This window comes from Callorhinus ursinus, unplaced genomic scaffold (genome assembly GCF_003265705.2).
Source record: "Callorhinus ursinus isolate GAN/ISIS: 27379988/994484 unplaced genomic scaffold, GSC_fseal_2.0 scaffold4, whole genome shotgun sequence".
In the NCBI taxonomy this organism is placed as follows: domain Eukaryota; kingdom Metazoa; phylum Chordata; class Mammalia; order Carnivora; family Otariidae; genus Callorhinus; species Callorhinus ursinus.
The window spans coordinates 92,301,074-92,318,985 of record NW_027397066.1 but is presented as its reverse complement, the minus strand read 5'-3'; the positions used below and the strand labels follow the sequence as shown (position 1 = coordinate 92,318,985).

General features: G+C 36.2%; 1 pseudogene; it reads right to left on the bottom strand.

Moving 5' to 3' along the window:
* Positions 1–3,542: 3,542 nt before the first annotated feature.
* Positions 3,543–16,281, bottom strand: LOC112825960 (nascent polypeptide-associated complex subunit alpha pseudogene; annotated as a pseudogene).
* Between the last annotated feature and the right edge of the window lie 1,631 nt (positions 16,282–17,912).

Here is a 17,912-nt window from a genome sequence, read left to right as displayed (position 1 = left end):
GATGTCTTACTTTGGATGTTTCAACCTCCACATATCCGTAACTGAACACATGCTCTTCCCCCTTGTGAGCATCTTTTCTTTGGGGGGCAAGGTTTTTCCCCCACTCTTTGTAAGCTTAGAAGCCATCGAGGCCAGCTCCTCCCTTCTTTATGTCCTCTTCTAATCCAAATGTTGACATATGACCTAGACTTCACCATCGGGACATTCCTGCCAGGGCTTTACATCTGGAACAAGTTTTAAAGGCAAAGATGAAGAGATGGTGAGAAGTCATTTACAGTATAGTGGCAGCTGTGGTATCCTGTGGGGACAGTAGCTCACTTGCCAGACTTTTTTGTACCAACAGATAGTTGTAGTGCTTCTTGCTTTTCTTTTTTTAAAAAAAGATTTTATTATTTGAGAGAGAGAGAGAGAGAAGGAGGGAGAGCACAAGCAGGGGGAAGGGCAGAGCGAGAAGCAGTCTCCCCATAGAGCAGACAGCCCGATGCAGGGCTCCATCCTAGACCCTGAGATCATGACCTGAGCCGAAGGCAGATGCTTAACCGACTGAGGCATCCAAGCGCCCCTGCTTCTTGCTGTTTATCCTTCTGAGATGACCTTGATTTATATCTGTTTTCCAAGTCTGGTCTTAAAACCTTTCACCCATTCTGTAAAATCCTTTTGCTTTTACTTTGGTTGTTTTTCTTAAGCTAATATAGATGCTGCCCTGGTGCCCTGTATTACATCTCCTTGATCCATTTCTGATTTCAGCTGCAGCTGACATGAACATTTCTGTGCAAGGTCATACTCTCTTCACTCTAACAACATCCCTCAAGCAGGAGCCACCTGTCTTACAACTTCTGCCCAAGGGCCTTCTCTGATGCTGCTGGAGTCCATTTACTCTCATGTAGCACAGCTCAGAACTGCACTATTAATGCTCCTAGGGATAACCCTCAGCCATTGAGGGAAATAGCAGATGGATAAATGCTTCTTTTTGACCTTCAGGTGGGTAATGTGGGGATGTGTTCTATATACTTCTTAGGACGGCTTAGTGGTGAGCATTATCCCATAGTAGGGACCTGAAAACATGCCTTTAAATTGGCTTTTCACCTTTTCTATCACACTCTTCCCTGTCCATGAATCCTGCTTTCTGGTATCAACTCCCAGATAAATGATACCCAAACCAAGCCCCAAATAAATAGTACCCAAGTCCTTGTCTCAAGTCCTGCTTTCAGGGAAAGCCAAACGAATGCACATAGCTAAAATTGGTTTCAGTTGCCCATGCTGATATATACACACCATGCCTGTTACTCTTCCAGTGACCCTTTTCTCAATTAATGGTACCACCATCAAGTTAGTGCACAGATACTTAGGAGCCATTCATAAATCCTCCCTTCTCCTTCATCCCCATGTTGGTCCCATATTCAATTACTTCACCAAATCCTGTTGATTTTCTCTCTTGAGTATTTCTTGAATACATCCATTCCCCCCATCTTCACTGCCACTCCTTTAGTTCAATTATGAACATATCTCATGTGTACAACTGCAGTTATTCACATCCACTCTAGCCCTCTATCCAATCTCTTTTCCATAATAAAACCATAATAATATTTCAAAAATTCTTCAGTATATTCAAAATGTTTATTATCCCCTACTTAAAATACTTAAATGGCATTCCATCACCCTACAAATAAAGACAGCATTCTGCAATCTGGTTTAGAAGGTTCTGCATGATGGGCCTTTACATCCTCTCCAGAGGCATCTTTATGTTTCTCTCCCCTCTCAGCCCTAGCCACACTGGCTACTCTAAATCCCTCATATTCACCAAGTCCACAGGATCTTTTCATGTATTGTTTCATCTGCCTATAATTCATCTGCCTCTCTCTTCATTTACTAATTCTGTGGTTAAGAGTGTGGACCCTAGAACCAGACTACTTTGTTTTATAATTTCAGTTTTACTAGTAACTGCTGTGTGACCTCAGGGCAAGACACTTAACTATTCTGTTCCTTAATTTCCTAAGCTGTAAAAATGGGGGAAGAAAAGAACCACCTAAAGCAATGTTGTAAGGATTAAATGGGTCAATAACACATGTGAAACACATAAAATAGTACCTGGCACATAGCATAACTATGTAATTGTTGGCTTTTAGTTAGTTGACTTAGATTAGGTATCACTTTTTTCAGTGAAGCCGTCCCTCATTTCCCAAATAAGTCAAATACCATCACTCTAGACTCCCTGTACCTTTCTTCATAGCACCACAGTCATAGTTTTACACTTACTTATGTGATTTTTAAAAAATAACTGGCTACACGGGTGTTTCTTTTATTCTTTTTCTTAAGATTTTATTTTTACTTAGTTAGAGAGGGAGAGAGAGGAAGAGAGGGAGGGAGAGGGAGAGTGAGCACAAGCAGGGGGAGGGGCAGAGGGAGAAGCAGACTCCCCACCCAGTAGGGAGCCTGATGTGGGGTTCAATCTCAGGACCCTGGGACCATGACCTGAGCTGAAGGCAGACACTTAACCAGCTGAGCCACCCAGGTGCTCCTTCTTTTATTCTTTTACATTAAAGTTTATATACTCATTCTTTAAAATTTTGTTATTGAATATTTACTAGTTTTATTGAAGTATAATTAACATAGGATAACCTGCACATTTAAAGTATGATTTTGTATAGCTTTGACATATGTACACAGATACAAAGTATCACCACAATCAGGCCATATCAAAGTTTTAAGTAACCTTATTCCCAATATGTGTTTCCACAGAGGGTCTTTATGTGATGAATATTCTGATGCCTTATCTGCCTGAATGTATCTTTATTTCAGCCACACACTTAGATAAATAGGTTAGTTTCATGTAAAATCCTAGATTCAAAGTTCCTTTCTTTCAGTATTTTGAAAATATTTTTTCATGTTCTTCTTGCATGCCAGTTTTATTCTTGTAGCTTTTATGTGATTATTTTACCAATGTCTTTTTCCACAGAGAGACTGTAATCTCCATGAAGGCAGGGGTCATGTGGTTGGTTTGTGCTTATCATTTTATCCCATTGTGTATCCAGCACACTGCCTTGGTACCTAATAGATACTCATTAATATTTGTTGAATGAATGAACAAAGGTTTAGGATGAGGCAAGTTTAGAAATATATTTGGAATAATGTTTTGGATGGCTTTGAATGCTTGTTGAAGAGTTTGTATATAATTTGGCAAGCAATGGAGTTATACAAGGTTTTAAAATATTGTAGTGACATAATTAGAGCAGTGCTTTAGGAAGCTTAGTCTGACAGCAGTATATTAGATATATTGGAGTACATGAAACTAGAGTCATGGAAACCAATTATACTGCCATAGCCACAAGGTAGGCTAAGTAATGAAGAGCTGAACTCAGATGCTGGGTGTGGGAATTGCAAATTGAAGACATATTTGAGACAGGACCAGACTTGACAAGGGTAATTTTTTTTTTCATCCAACAGGAGGCCATAACTTTATTAATGATAGAAACAGTACAAATTTCAAACCAAGCTGCAGTTATTCTTTTGAAACACCAAAAAAAGTCCTCATTTTCAGATGGTTACATTGTTAATTCCATAATAGCATTTTCAATATTATTGCTGTTGTTCTTCAGGGCTTGGACTGCCTTTGCTCTTGACACATTTGCTTGTGACATGACCAATTCTATGTCCTTAACCTCTACACCAGTTTCATCAACCTCTTCCTCTTCACTCCCCTCTTGTACAGTTGGGGTCTGTGTGTTTTCTTGAATGTTTGAGACAGCTTCACCTTGAACTTTGAATTTCTCAGCAGCTGCTAGTTGTGTTTGCTGAGATAAATCCTTGATCTTGGCCTCCCCCAAAACTATGTAGGTATCTGAAGCTGGGCTCTTGTCACATCTGGTTTTGTGATGATGAAGAGGATATTCTTAGATTTTTGGTTAGTGACTCTTGTAACCCCTGTAACCTATCGAAGACCCAATTTGGAAAGAGCCTTCCCTGCCTTCTTTTCACTCCGGCTCTGTTTTGCTTTACTGACCGGTTCTTCATCGATTTCTGCAGCTGCTGCCAGCTGGGCCTGTTGTGTGGTTGCCTGTGTGGAATCCTGTTCCTCAGGCTCTGGTACTGATTCATCACTGTCGGATTCTGTTCCAGACCCTGTCTCAGCCTGAGGCCCTGGAAACTCCTGCTCTGTAGCAGGGACGGTTTCTGTGGCTTCACCAGGAGTTTTGTGAGGGGAACGCGGAACCAAGATGGTGGCAGAAAGAGAGCCAGCGAGAGTGTGACCCACGCCTGTTGCAGAAGGAAGCCTGGCTGACAAGGGTGATTTTTAAATTTCAAGCTTGGGGGCGCCTGGGTGTCTCAGTCATTAAGCATCTGCCTTCAGCTCAGGTCATGATCCCAGGGTCCTGGGATTGAGCCCCACATGGGGCTCCCTGCTCCACGGGAAGCCTGCTTCTCCCTCTCCCACTCCTCCTGCTTGTATTCCCTCTCTTGGTGTGTCTCTCTCTGTCAAGTAAATAAAATCTTAAAAAAAAAATTTCAGGTCTGGATGACTGAGATACAGTATTCCATGAACAGAAAGAAGTGGGAGATTTCAGAGAAGCAGATAGTTTGGATGAGGCATATGTTCTGAGTTAGGTTTTAAATGATTTTGGTTTGAGGTGTTCTTGGGATGTTCATATCAAGATGGACAGGAAGAAGCTGAAAATAGGGCTATGGAGCTCAGCATATAGGTCAAAACTAGAGATATGGTCTTAAACAGGGTGGACCAACTATGATCCATGGGTATCCAACCTGCTGCCTACTTTTGTATGGCCCACATGCCAAGACTTTATTTTACCTTTCCAAATGCTGAACAAAAACCAAAAGGGGAATAATATTTTGTGATACATGAAAGTTACATGAAATTCAAATTTGGGTTTTTTTTGAGCAGAGCCATATTCATTCATTTCCATAAAGTCTATGGTTGCTTTTGTGCTACAAAAGCAGAGTTAAATAGTTGCATCAGAGACTATCTGGGCTGTAAAGCCTAAAATATTTACTGTCTGGCCCTTTGCAAAAACAAAAAACAAAACAAAACAAAAAACCCCCAAAACTTGCCACTGTATACATACATTGCTGGGTTGTCAAATGTTATCACTCTTCTATAAAGCAATCTGACCAGAACAAAAGACCAAAAAATGAAAATAGCTATGTTAAAATAATAAAATTACAGAATTTTCTTTCCTTTTACAATTTTTTTCAAGTATTTAGATAAGACATTGATATTTTTTCTTAAAACAAATTTTATAAAAATTCATTCAAGTATTTCAAGCCAAAGCAAATGGATTTACTATTTGAATGAAGAACAAAATTCTAGGCCAAAAATAAAAACTGGAACACTTTGTTAGGTCATACCAGCAAAATTTTACACAAATGAAGCTGACTGTAAGATGTGGTGGAATGAGAAACTAGATTCTGCTTGTTTTAGCCACAGGGAACAGCTATGTCGTAAATGGGTCAGTCACCTCTGATTAAAGGCACAGGTCTTAGCTTCAAGACACAGGAATTCAATTTTTCAGTTATCTGGGAGTGTTTTTTGCGTGTATTTCCTCCCAATAAGAAAAACCAATTGGTACACTAAAAAACAAAAGTGGCCAGGTGAGCCTGTGGAAAGTAGTTATCGAACTAGAATAGCTTCTTACTATAAAGATATAGTAAGTCTGACCCAGATGCTTGAATTGATCAATCAGGATACCTTCTGCTGTGGATAAAGTGGATAAATATTGAGAAATCATTGTTCTTTGACTCTCTTATTTTAGACTTTATAATGATCATTACCCTTCAGTTACTTAGCATTACACCATTGTAGACAACAATAAAAAATACCCAAAGTTTATTTTTACATTTATTCTCTTTGATAAGATTAAGGAGGAATTGTAGTCTTTCTGATGGAATTTGGGGGAACATTGTAAAAGCTGACTCAGAGAATGATTTTTATTCATCTCTTCTGAATTTTGTGAAATTCATCCTTTTGGGGAATTATATTTTCATATGCTCAAATTAAAGAGGGTACTTAATATATGTTATGATGATTTTTCAGCTGCCTTTTATTTTCCTTTTATCATGGTCCATAACATAGGTGAGGAATATCAGATCATTAAAAATACAATTTTATAGGGTTTAAGGTACATAGAATTATTTCAATATTTAGAATGACTTGAGATATGCTGTAATATTTTCTGTGGTAATTGTTTAGCACATATTTTCTGGGATATGAAATGGCAGCTGGAATGCCATAAATGTATGTAAAAAAGTATAGAAGTATGCTTCCTACATCAGACATATCAAGTTTGAGGGGCAAGTGAGAACAATACGAAAACAACAACAACAACAACAACAACAAAAAACAACCCAGAAATCTGTTGGAAATGTGCTGCTCAACCTGTGGACGAAGAGAAGGCCTAGAGACACTAGAATTGAGAATCAGTACAGAGCAGAAGATGAGGGCAAAAAGAAACAGAAAGAGAGGCTGTGTGGTGAGAAGATAATATATATATATAAGTTTCTACCATGGTGTCTGGCACATACTGTGCACCTTACACATGGTTAACCCTACTAAGAATGAATGGGCAGTTGAGGAACATTAGAGTTATGCACAGAAAAATAAGCCATCAAGGGAGGTTTAAAAAATAGGGTAATCTTTTATTAAGGACTGGACTATTTAATAAAATTTCTTCATAATTGGGGTCCTTCCTTCCAAGATTGAAATCTATACAAGTATTTGCCATGGCTGGTAAAAAGCAAGGAAGCAAGCAAGCAAGAAGGAAAAGAAAACAAAGCAAAACACTCAAAGTTCACTTGACAAGACAATTAACTTCTCTACACTGACTGAAGTTGACAACATCAGCAAATAAGAAGATTGCTAAATGCAGAGGTCATGGAGTGGTTATATACAAATGTAACGGTAACCATATATCAAAAACCACTAATAAATATGTAAAGAATAAAGGGAAAGAAATCTGAATATATCACTGAAGAAAATCAATAAAACATGAAAGAGAGAAAGACAAGAAAGGATCAGAGAAAATCTTCAGAAACAATCACAGAACAAATAATAAAATGGCAACAAATACGTATCTATCAATAATTACTTTGAATGTAAATGGACTAAATACTCCTATCAAAAGACATAGGGTGACAGAATGGATAAAAAACCAAGACCCATCTATATCCTGCCTACAAGAGATCCATTTTAGACCTAAAGACACCTGCAGATTGAAAGTTAGAGGATGGAGAAATATCCACCCCATCATGCAAATGGATTTTTAAAAAAGCCAGAGTAGCAATTTTTATATTGGGAAAATGGACTTTAAAACAAAGACTATAACAAGAGACAAGGAAGGGCACTATATAATAATAAAGGGACAATCCAACAAGAAGATATAACAATTATAAATATTTATGCACCTGAGATAGCACTCAAATACATGAAACAGTTAATAACAAACATGAAGGGACTAATCAATAATAATACAACAATAATGGGGCGCCTGGTTGGCTCAGTTGTTAAGTGTCTGCCTTCAGCTCAGGTCATGATCCCAGGGTCCTGGAATGGAGCCCCACATTGGGCTCCCTGCTCAGCGGGGAGCCTGCTTCTCCCTCTCCCACTCCCCCTGCTTGTGTTCCTGCTCTCACTCTCTTTCTCTCTCTCTGTCAAATAAATAAAATCTTAAAAAAAAAATAGGGGACTTTAACACCTCATTCACATCAATGGATAGGTCATCTAATCAGAACATGAATAAGGAAACAATGGCTTTGAATGACACACTGATTTAGATGAATTTAACAGATATACTCAGAACATTCCATCCTAAAATAGCAGAATACACATTCTCTTCAAATGCACACAGAACATTCTCCAGAATAGATCACCTATTATCCTCAACAAGTTTAAGAAGATTGAAATCATACCATGCATATTTTCTGACCACAATGCTATGAAACTAGAAATCAACCACAAGAAAAAAATCTGGAAAGACCACAAATACATGGAGGTTAAATAACATGCTACTAAATAATGAATGGATCAACCAGGAAATCAAAGAAGAAATAAAGCACATGGAAACAAATGAAAATGAAAACCCTATGGTTCAAAACCTGTGGGAGGCAGCAAAAGTGGTTCTAAGAGGGAAATATATAGCAATACAGGCCTACCTCAAGAAGCAAGAAAAATCTAAACAACCTAACCTTACACCTATAGGAGCTAGAAAAAGAACAAACAAAACCAAAAACCAGCATTAGGAAGGAAATAATAAAGATTAGAGCAGAAATAAATGATATAGAAATTAAAAAAACAATAGAACAGATCAATGAAACCAGGAGCTGTTTCTTCAGGAAAAAAAAAAAAAAAAGAATAAAATTTATAAACCCCTAGCCAGACTTAACAAGAAAAAAAGAGAAAGTGCTCAAATAAATGAAATCACAAATGAGAGAAGAAATAACAACCAACACCACAGAAATACAATTATAAGAGAGTATTATGAAAACTATAAGCCAACAAACTGGACAACTTAGAAGAAATGGATAAATCCTTAGAAACATAAAAACTACCAAAACTGATACAGGAGGAAATAGAAAATTTGAACAGACCAATAATCAGCGAAGAAGTTGGATCAGTAATCAAAAAACTGCCACAGGAAAACAGTTCAGGACTAAACAGCTTCACAGGTGAATTCTACCAAACATTTAAGGAAGAGTTAATAACTAGTCTTCTCAAGCCATTTCAAAAAATAGGAAAAGAAGGAAAACTTCCAAATTAATTCTATGAGGCCAGCATTACCCTGATACCAAAACCAGATAATGACACCACTAAAAAAAAACTACAGGTGAATTTCCCTGATGAGCATAGACACAAAAATTCTCAATACAATACTAGCAAACCAAATTCAACAATCCATTAAAAAAAGAATCAATCACCACAATCAAGTGGGATTTATTGCCAGGCTGCAAGGGTGGTTCAACATTTGCAAATCAATCAATGTGATATATCGCATAAAGAAGAGAAAGGATAAAAAACCATATATCACTTCAATAGATGCAGAAAAAGCATTTGACAAAGTATAACATTTATTCATGATAAAAACCCTCAACAAAATAGGATTAGAGGGAACATACCTCAACATAATAAAGGCTATCTATGAAAATTACCCATAGGTAACATCATTCTTTTTTTTTTTTTAAGATTTTATTTATTAATTTGAGAGAGAGAGAGAATGAGAGATACAGAGCACGAGAAGGAAGAGGGTCAGAGGGAGAAGCAGACTCCCCACGGAGCGGGGAGCCCGATGCGGGACTCGATCCCGGGACTCCAGGATCATGACCTGAGCCGAAGGCAGTCGCTTAACCAACTGAGCCACCCAGGCACCCGGTAACATCATTCTTAATGGGGAAAAACTGAGAGCTTTTCCCCTAAGGCCAGGAACAAGGTAAGGATGTCCACTCTCACTGTTTTTATTCAACATAGTACTGGAAGTCATAGCCACAGAAATCAGACAACAAAAAGAAATAAAAAGACTCCAAATCAGTAAAAAGGAAGTAAAACTTTAACTATTTTCAGATGGCAGGATACTATATATAGACTCAACCAAAAAACTGGTAGAACTGAGTAAAGTCTTAGGATACAAAATGAATTCAAGGAAGTCTTAAGATACAAGATCAGTAAAGTCTTAGGATACAAAATCAATGTACAGAAATCTGTTGTATTTCTATATACTAATAGTAAAGCAGCAGAAAGATAAATTAAGAAAAATAATCCCATTTACAAATTGCACCAAAAATAAGATACTTATGATTAACCCTAATGAAGGAGGTGAAAGACCTGTACTCGGAAAAGTATAACATTAATGTAAGAAATTCAAGAAGACCCAAAGAAGGGGAAAGACATTCTATGCTCATGGGTGGGAAGGACAAATGTTGTTAAAATGTCTATACTACCCAAAGCAATCTACACATTTAATGTAATAGCTATCAAAACACCAACAGCATTTTTCACAGAACTGAAACAAATAATCCTAAAATTTGTATGAAACCACAAAAGACCCCAAATAACTAAAGCAACCTTGAAAAAGAAAAGCAAAGCTGGAGGTATCACAATTCCAGACCTCATGTCATATTACAAACTTGTAGTGATCAAAACAGCATGGAACTGACACAAAAATAGACACATAGATCAATGAAACAGAATAGATAATCTAGAAATAAACCCACAATTATATTGTCAATGAATTTTCAACAAAGCAGGAAAGAATATCCAATGGGAAAAAGAGAGTCTCATCAACAAATGGTGTTAGGAAAAATGGATAACTCTATGCAAAAGAAGGAAACTGGACCACTTTCTTACCCCATACACAAAAATAAATTCCAAAAGACCTAAATGTGAGACCTGAAACCATAAAAATCCTAGAAGAGAACACAGGCAGTAACTTCTCTGACATCAGCTGTAACAACTTCTTTCTAGATATGTCTCCTGAGGCAAGGGAAACAAAAGCAAAAATAAAACACTGGGACTACATCAAAATAAACAGCTTGTGCATGACAAAGGAAACAATCAATAGAACTAAAAAGCAACTTACAGAATGGGAGAAGATATTTGCAGATGATATATTCAATAAAGGCTAGTATCCAAATATATAAAGGACTTATAAAACTCAAGAGGCAAAAAACAAATAATCCAATTAGAAATGAGCAGAAGACATGAACAGACATTTCTCCAAAGAAGACATCCAGATGGTGAATAGACACATGAAAAGGTACTCATCATCACTCATCATCAGGGAAATGCAAATCAAAACTGCAGTGAGAAATCACCTTACACCTGTGAGAATAGCTAAAATCAACAACAGAAGTGACAATATGTATTGGTGTGGATGTGGAGAAAAAGGAACACTCATGCACTTTGGGTGGGAATACAAACTGGTGCAACCACTGTGGAAAACAGTATGGATGTTTCTCAAAAAGTTAAAAATTGAGCTACCTTACCATCTAGGAATTGTACTATTGGATATTTACCCCCAAAATATAAGAACACTAATTCAAAGGGATACATGCACCACTGTGTTTACAGAGGCATTATTTATAAGAGCCAAGATATGGAGAGAGCCCAAGTGTCCACTGGTAGATTAATGGATAGAAAAGATGTGGTATTTATACACAATGGAATATTATTCAGTCATAAAAAGAATGAAATCTTGTCATTTGCAACGACATTCATGGAGCTAGAGAGTATAAAGCTAAGTGAAATAAACCAGTCAGAGAAAGACAAATACCATATGATTTCACTTCTATGTGGAATTTAAGAAACAAAACCAACAAGCAAGGGGAAAAACAGAAAGCAAGAAACAGACTTTTAATTATAGAGAACAATCTGGTGGTTACCAGAGGGGAGTTGGGAGGGTAGATGGGTTAAATAGGTGATGAGGATTAAGGGGTGCACTTATGATGAGCACTGGGTGTTGTATGGAGCTGTTAAATTACTATATTGTATACCTGAAACTAATATAACACTGTATGTTAGCTGTTTCCTTTCCTTTTTTTTTTTAAGACTTTATTTATTTGACAGAGAGAGACACACAGTGAGAGAGTGACCACAAGCAGGTGGAGTGGGAGAGGGAGAAGCAGGCTTCCTGCTGAGCAGGGAGACGATGTGGGGCTCGGTCCCAGGACCCTGGGATCATGACCTGAGCTGAAGGCAGATGCTTAACGACTGAGCCAGCCAGGCTCCCCTGTTTCCTTTTTCTTTTATAGCAGCAACCTCTTCCTTTTGTGCTCTGCCAAAGGTGAAACAAACCTGACAGGTTAGGGTCTTTGGGAGTTCTAGAGTCCTCATTCATTTGTTATTGCTTTTCCATTGCCTCTACTTGGTCTTTACAAGAAAGAGTGGGTGTGAGTAGGGAAATCTGAGAGCATGTCCCTTGGTGCCACACAGACATGAAAATCTGTCTACTTTCTAGACTTTTCTCATATTCAAAACAAAAGTTGTAAACCTCTGGGGGAGGGCCATGAAACCATTCTACTCCTAGGACTCAGTCCAAGATCTATTGCCTCAGTGTGTGTGTGTGTGTGTGTGTGTGTGTGTTGGGGTGGGGGTGGGGGAGTGGGGGCTGTTGGATCTAGGCAAAGATACAGTTCTGCTGAGGGAAGGGTAGAAGCAAAAGCCATTTGCCACAGAAATTAGAACAGGAAATCCTTCTGCTGCTACCATGAGCCTTGCATTGAGTAAATAGGAAACGCAGTCTGGAGGAGCGGCAGAAAACTCTCTCCAGCCCGACTACCAAGAGTTTGATTACGGGGCGGGGGAGAGGCAGAAATATTGAAAAAACTCATAATCAAGGTCCTGGGAACTCATGGCCTGCCTAAAGCTGAGGATGGACAGGAGAAATGAGAACCCTGTCTGTCCTGTAAGCTGCCCGTGAAGTAATAAGCAATGACAGTCTAGTGCTGGGGAAAAAGGAAACAAATAGCAAGGTGGTAGATTTAAATTCAATTATATAAATAATTACACCAAATATAAATGCTTCAACCATCCCAGGTAGATGGCATACTTTGTTAGACTGAATATAAAAACAAGACCCAAGTATATTTTGCCTAAAATAACTGTAATTTAAATTTGAAGACATAGACTAGCTAAAAGAAAAAAAGGTTGCACAAAAATAAACCTTGCATTATCTAATTAAAAGTAAGCTTGAGGGGATGTATTCATATCAGAGAAAGTAGACTTTAGGGCAAGAAATTTTACCCAAGATAAAGAGAAATATTACATAATGATAAAGAGATCAATGTATCAAAAAATATAACAATCCTAAATATCTACACACCTAATAACACAATTTGAAAAACAGAAACTGATAGAACTGAAAGTAGACAAATCCACAAATATAATTGGAATTTCAATATTTCCTATCTCAGTGTTTGATAGAAAAAGTTGACCAAAAATCAGTTATGGATCTAGAAAACCTAAGCAATATTCTTTTTAAGTACAGATAGAATATTCACCAAAGTAGACTGTATATAGAAATCTCTACAAATTTAAAATTATTGCAGTCATAAAAATATATTCAACTACAAAAGAAGTAAACTAGAAATCAGTAGCAGAAAGGTATATGGAAAGATTTTGCAATATTGGAAAATGAAAGAACACAATTCTAAATGGGTTCCTTGGATCAAAAGGAAATTATAAAGAAAATTAGAGAATATTTTGAGTTGAATAAAAGTGAAAGTACACCATGTCAAAACTTGTTGGATATCTGGTGCAGTTAAGAGAGAAATGTATAACATCAAATGTCTATATCAAAAAGGAAGGAATTCACAAATAATGACCTCAATTTTTACCTTAAGAAACTAGAAAAGACGAGCAAAATAAGCAGAAGGAAGAAAATAATAAGAACAGAAATTCGTGAGATAGGAAATAGAGAAATATAAAGAAAGTCAATAAAACAAAAAGCTGTTTTCTTGAAAGGATGAACAAAATTGTTAAACTACTAGCTAGACTAATAAAAAAATAGAGAAGACAAATCACAAATATTCAAAGTGAAATAAACACTATCACTACAGATCTTACAAACATTAAAAGGAAAATAAGCTAATGTGTGAACAACTTTATGCCAATAAATTTGATAATTTCAAAGAAATGGAAAAATTCCTTGAAATATGCAAAATACCAAAGTTCACTCAAGAAGAGATAGGTCAAGTAGTCCTATGATCTATTAAAGAAATTGAATTAGTAGTTAAAAACCTCCTTCCCACATGGAAAATTCCAGGCTTAGATGGTTTCATTAGTGAATTCAACCAAACATTTCAAGAAGAAATATACCAATTTTATACAAACTCTTTTAAACATAGATGTAAATATCTTCAGCAAAATATTAGCTAATCAAATTTAGTAATATAATCAAAGGATAATACATTATAACCTAATTGGACTATCCCAAGAATATAAGCTTGGTTCAGGTTCAATAATTAACATAATTCCACATATCAATAGACTAAAAAGAAAAATACATATGATCTTCTCACTAGATGCAGAAAAATGTATTTGACAACATTTAACATCCATGCATGATAAAAATTTTCAGCAAACTAGGAATACAAGGGAACTTTCTTAATCTGATAAATGGAGTCTATTAAATACCTACAACCATTATCATATTTAATGATGGAAGAGTGAATATTTTCTTGCTAAGATCAAGAATCAGGCCCAGGATATCAGCTCTCACCATTTCTATTAACCTGAAAATTCTAGACAGTGAAATAAGGCAAGAAAAAGATAATTGTAATGCAGATTGGCAATAGGCCTTCTTTGTTTTTATTCACAAATGACACAATCATCTACATAGAAAATCCCAATGTATTTACAAAAAACATAGTAATGCCAATAAGTGAATTTAGTAAAATTTCAGGATATAAGATCAATATATAAAAATGAAATATATTTCTATATATACTAAAAACAAGTGATTGGAAAAATGAAATAAACAACATGCTATTTACTAAAGCAACAAAGCCATGAACTATTTAGGGATAAACTTAAATATACTTAATTTTTTTCCTTTCATTTTCTTTTTTTCCCCTAAAGATTTTACTTATTTGAGGGAGAGAGAAAGACAGCACCAGTTGGGGCGGGGGCGGCGGGGCGGGGGAGAGGCAGAAGGAGAGGGAGAAGCAGACTCCACGCTGAGCAGGGAACCCAACAAAGGGCTTGATCCCAGGACCCTGAGATCATGACCTGAGCAGAAGGCAGATGCTTAACCAACTGAGCCACCCATGAGACCCTTTTCCCTCCCATTTTCTGTCCCCAATCCCCTTTCCTCCATAGACACTAGAATTAGTGCATGCAATATATGCTCTTCCAATACACTCTCCTGATACTTATTTAGAAATATATGTACCCTTGAAAAAAATAAACAGTGGTCTTCATGTATATTTATCATTTTTTAATGTAATGAACATAGTGAGTATAATGTATAGTGCTTGTCCCATCCACCCAATCCTGGCATTTCATGATCTGAGCTAGAGTACACCAATGAGTTCTAACAATTCAAAATTTACAAAAACAACAAAACAAGACACAATCCCAAAAGGCTTAAGAAATAACTGAGAATTGCTACATTGGAAGAAATGTACATATATTTGTTTTGTTTCTAATATACCCCAGGAAGGTATTTGTTTTATATTTTTTGAGAATTAAAGCTTTTGAAAAATTGCTACTTTGGTATTATATGAGACCAACTGAAATTACAATTTTGGCTTGCTCCCCCGCCCCACCCCCTTTTAAAGTGAGAGCCTGACCTGATGATAGTGTAGAAACTATTCAGAAGCATTCCTATTATATATTTAGCAGGAGCTGCCACCTGCAGGCAAAAAATAAAATAACAAATCACTAGTCGTTTTTTCTTTTTAAATTGAATTCATTATCAGTACCTGTTTTTCTTAATTTAAAATGATCTGGCTCCCTCTTTCTTCCACTAATTTACTGGTCTTTCCTGCTTTTCCTTTGTTGCTAGTTTTCTTAATTTCCAATTCTCCCTTGTTCTTTTGAACAACATCACCCTCTTCACCTCCTTTAATCTATTTTCTGGTACACCAAAAGACACCTATGACAAGATTTCTAAACAATAGTGATTGGATTTAAGAATTTAATTTTAGATTATTTAGCATGTAAATAGCCCTAGGTTTTGTGACATGTAAAACAATAATTTATCTTAGATTTTACTCTCCAAAGATGAAGAGTATGCTTATTTAACTTTTTTCCCCTCCGTTTGTCCATGAATTATTTTTTAAGTCTTAGATTCACCTTTAAGAAGGATTAGAGTAAATTCAGCATAAAAGCATGAACTTTCGTTTCTCTTAATCTCTGTTTTGCTGAGATTGAATTGCCCTTCTTAATTCTTCCTCAAAGTTTCTTTTTTCCTGAGGCTATTTTTCTTTATGTCTACAATTAGATCATAATTAACTGGGATTCAGGATAAAGCTCCATTGACTGGATTTAAATGTTCTGGTATCAGTTGCTTTATTTTTTCTTGAAAGGGAACATCTTAATTTTCAGTAAGGATAAGAACATTTGTTTAGGACATAAAAGAATTGTACTTTTAAATATTTAACTGAAGTGTTAGCAGTATGAATTAGTCACTTAATGCTCTGCTATGCTGCATAAAAAAATTAATCCCCACATTTTAGTGGCTTAACATAATAAATGATTACTTTTCACTTACAACACAGTCCAATAGCAATTGGGACATCTTCCTTCTTGTAGATCCACCAGCTGGAACATGTGCTATTCATGGTTGCCAATGGAGGGAAAAAGAGGGCTATAAAAAGGCAACTCAGCCTTATCTGTCTCAGCATGAGTGTGACATTCATCACTTCCACTTCCACTTTATTGTTCAGAATCCGTTATATGACCCCAACCAAACTGTAGGGAAGGCTATGAAATTTACAGAAGCACAGGCATGTTTGATGAGAATTAATAATCTCTGTCACATTGCTTTTATTGTTATTCCTTGACTTTTTGTTTCAGAGAATAGTGAGATATGAAATAGAGGAAAATTTTTCCAAACAAAAGAATTAGAGTCCTATTGTAGAATTTCTAAAATTAGTCAAGTGAAATTTGGAGCCAAATTAATACATATATGAGGTTTATTTTCAATGTATTAATTATACTCATGCTAATCAATTGATTTTAAAGGGCTTGTGGAGATTTAAAATTATGTCCATAAATTCTTTGCCATTCCTCTCTTCTAAAGGTTCAGCCTAATTCATCTCTCCAAGTGTGGGCTGGACTCACTTTATTTATTAATAGAATATGGTGGAAATGATGATATGTAATTTTCAAGAGTAGATCATAAAAAGCATCATGACTTCTTCCTTGCTCTCCCTTTTGGGTCACTGATGGTGGGAGAAGCCATTTGACAGGTTTGAAGATACATTAAATAGCTCTATGTACATGCAGTGAGGAATTGAGGCCCTTGCCAACAGCCATGTAGGTGAGCTATTGTAGAAGTAGATCTTCTAGTCTCAGTTATGCCTTAGGATGAATGTAGCTCCAACAATCTTATGGGAACTTCTGAACCTAAGGCACCCAACTAAGCTGCTATGAAATTCCAAACCAACAAAAACTGTGAGGTGATACATGCTTTTGTTTTAAGTCACTATGATTTGGGGTAATCCATTATGTAGCAGTAAATAGCTAATTCAGTATTATAAAATAAAGTCCTACTTTATTGGTTTATAAAAAATTTTCTAATGAAATGCTAAATAAAAATGTCTTAATTAGCACTTTAACACTTTTAAGTAAAACTTGAGTACTCCGTGTGTATAGGGGAGGAGGAGGGAAATGAGGGGTTGATAAACAGTCATTCAGCTATTTTTTTTTTTGTCCTCTTACAATGTTAGATTAACAAATTACCAAATAACTCAGGAGACCAACCAAGAGAATTTAGATGTTTTCATTGAAATAGTCAAAATACATATAAGTTGAATAACTACAATATACTCTCAATATTAGAAAATGATTCTAATTTTAAAATCAGTCATAATAATGTTTAGCTTATGTTAATGAAAACACAGATTGCATAATCTTTGTGTATAATATAGAAGGAAATATACTGATGAATATTAGAAGTCAGACTTTGGTCATATTCATATATGCTGTCAAACACTTGCTGTAATAAGTCCAATTTGATATTTGAGGCCATAGTGTTGTCAGTTTTCTCTGTGTGGTAGTTCAAGCCTGGTGATAAGAACTCTAAAAACAACTGGAACCACTATGCTGTTAAAGTGAAGGTTTGTGGAAAAAAAAGCAAATTTGCTTTTTATTTGTGTGTCATACTACTTTTCTTTTAGCAATAAGTTCCAAGGTAAACTTTCAGAATCAGTTTATCCCTGAAGAGATTTTAAATATGGTCTGTATTGCA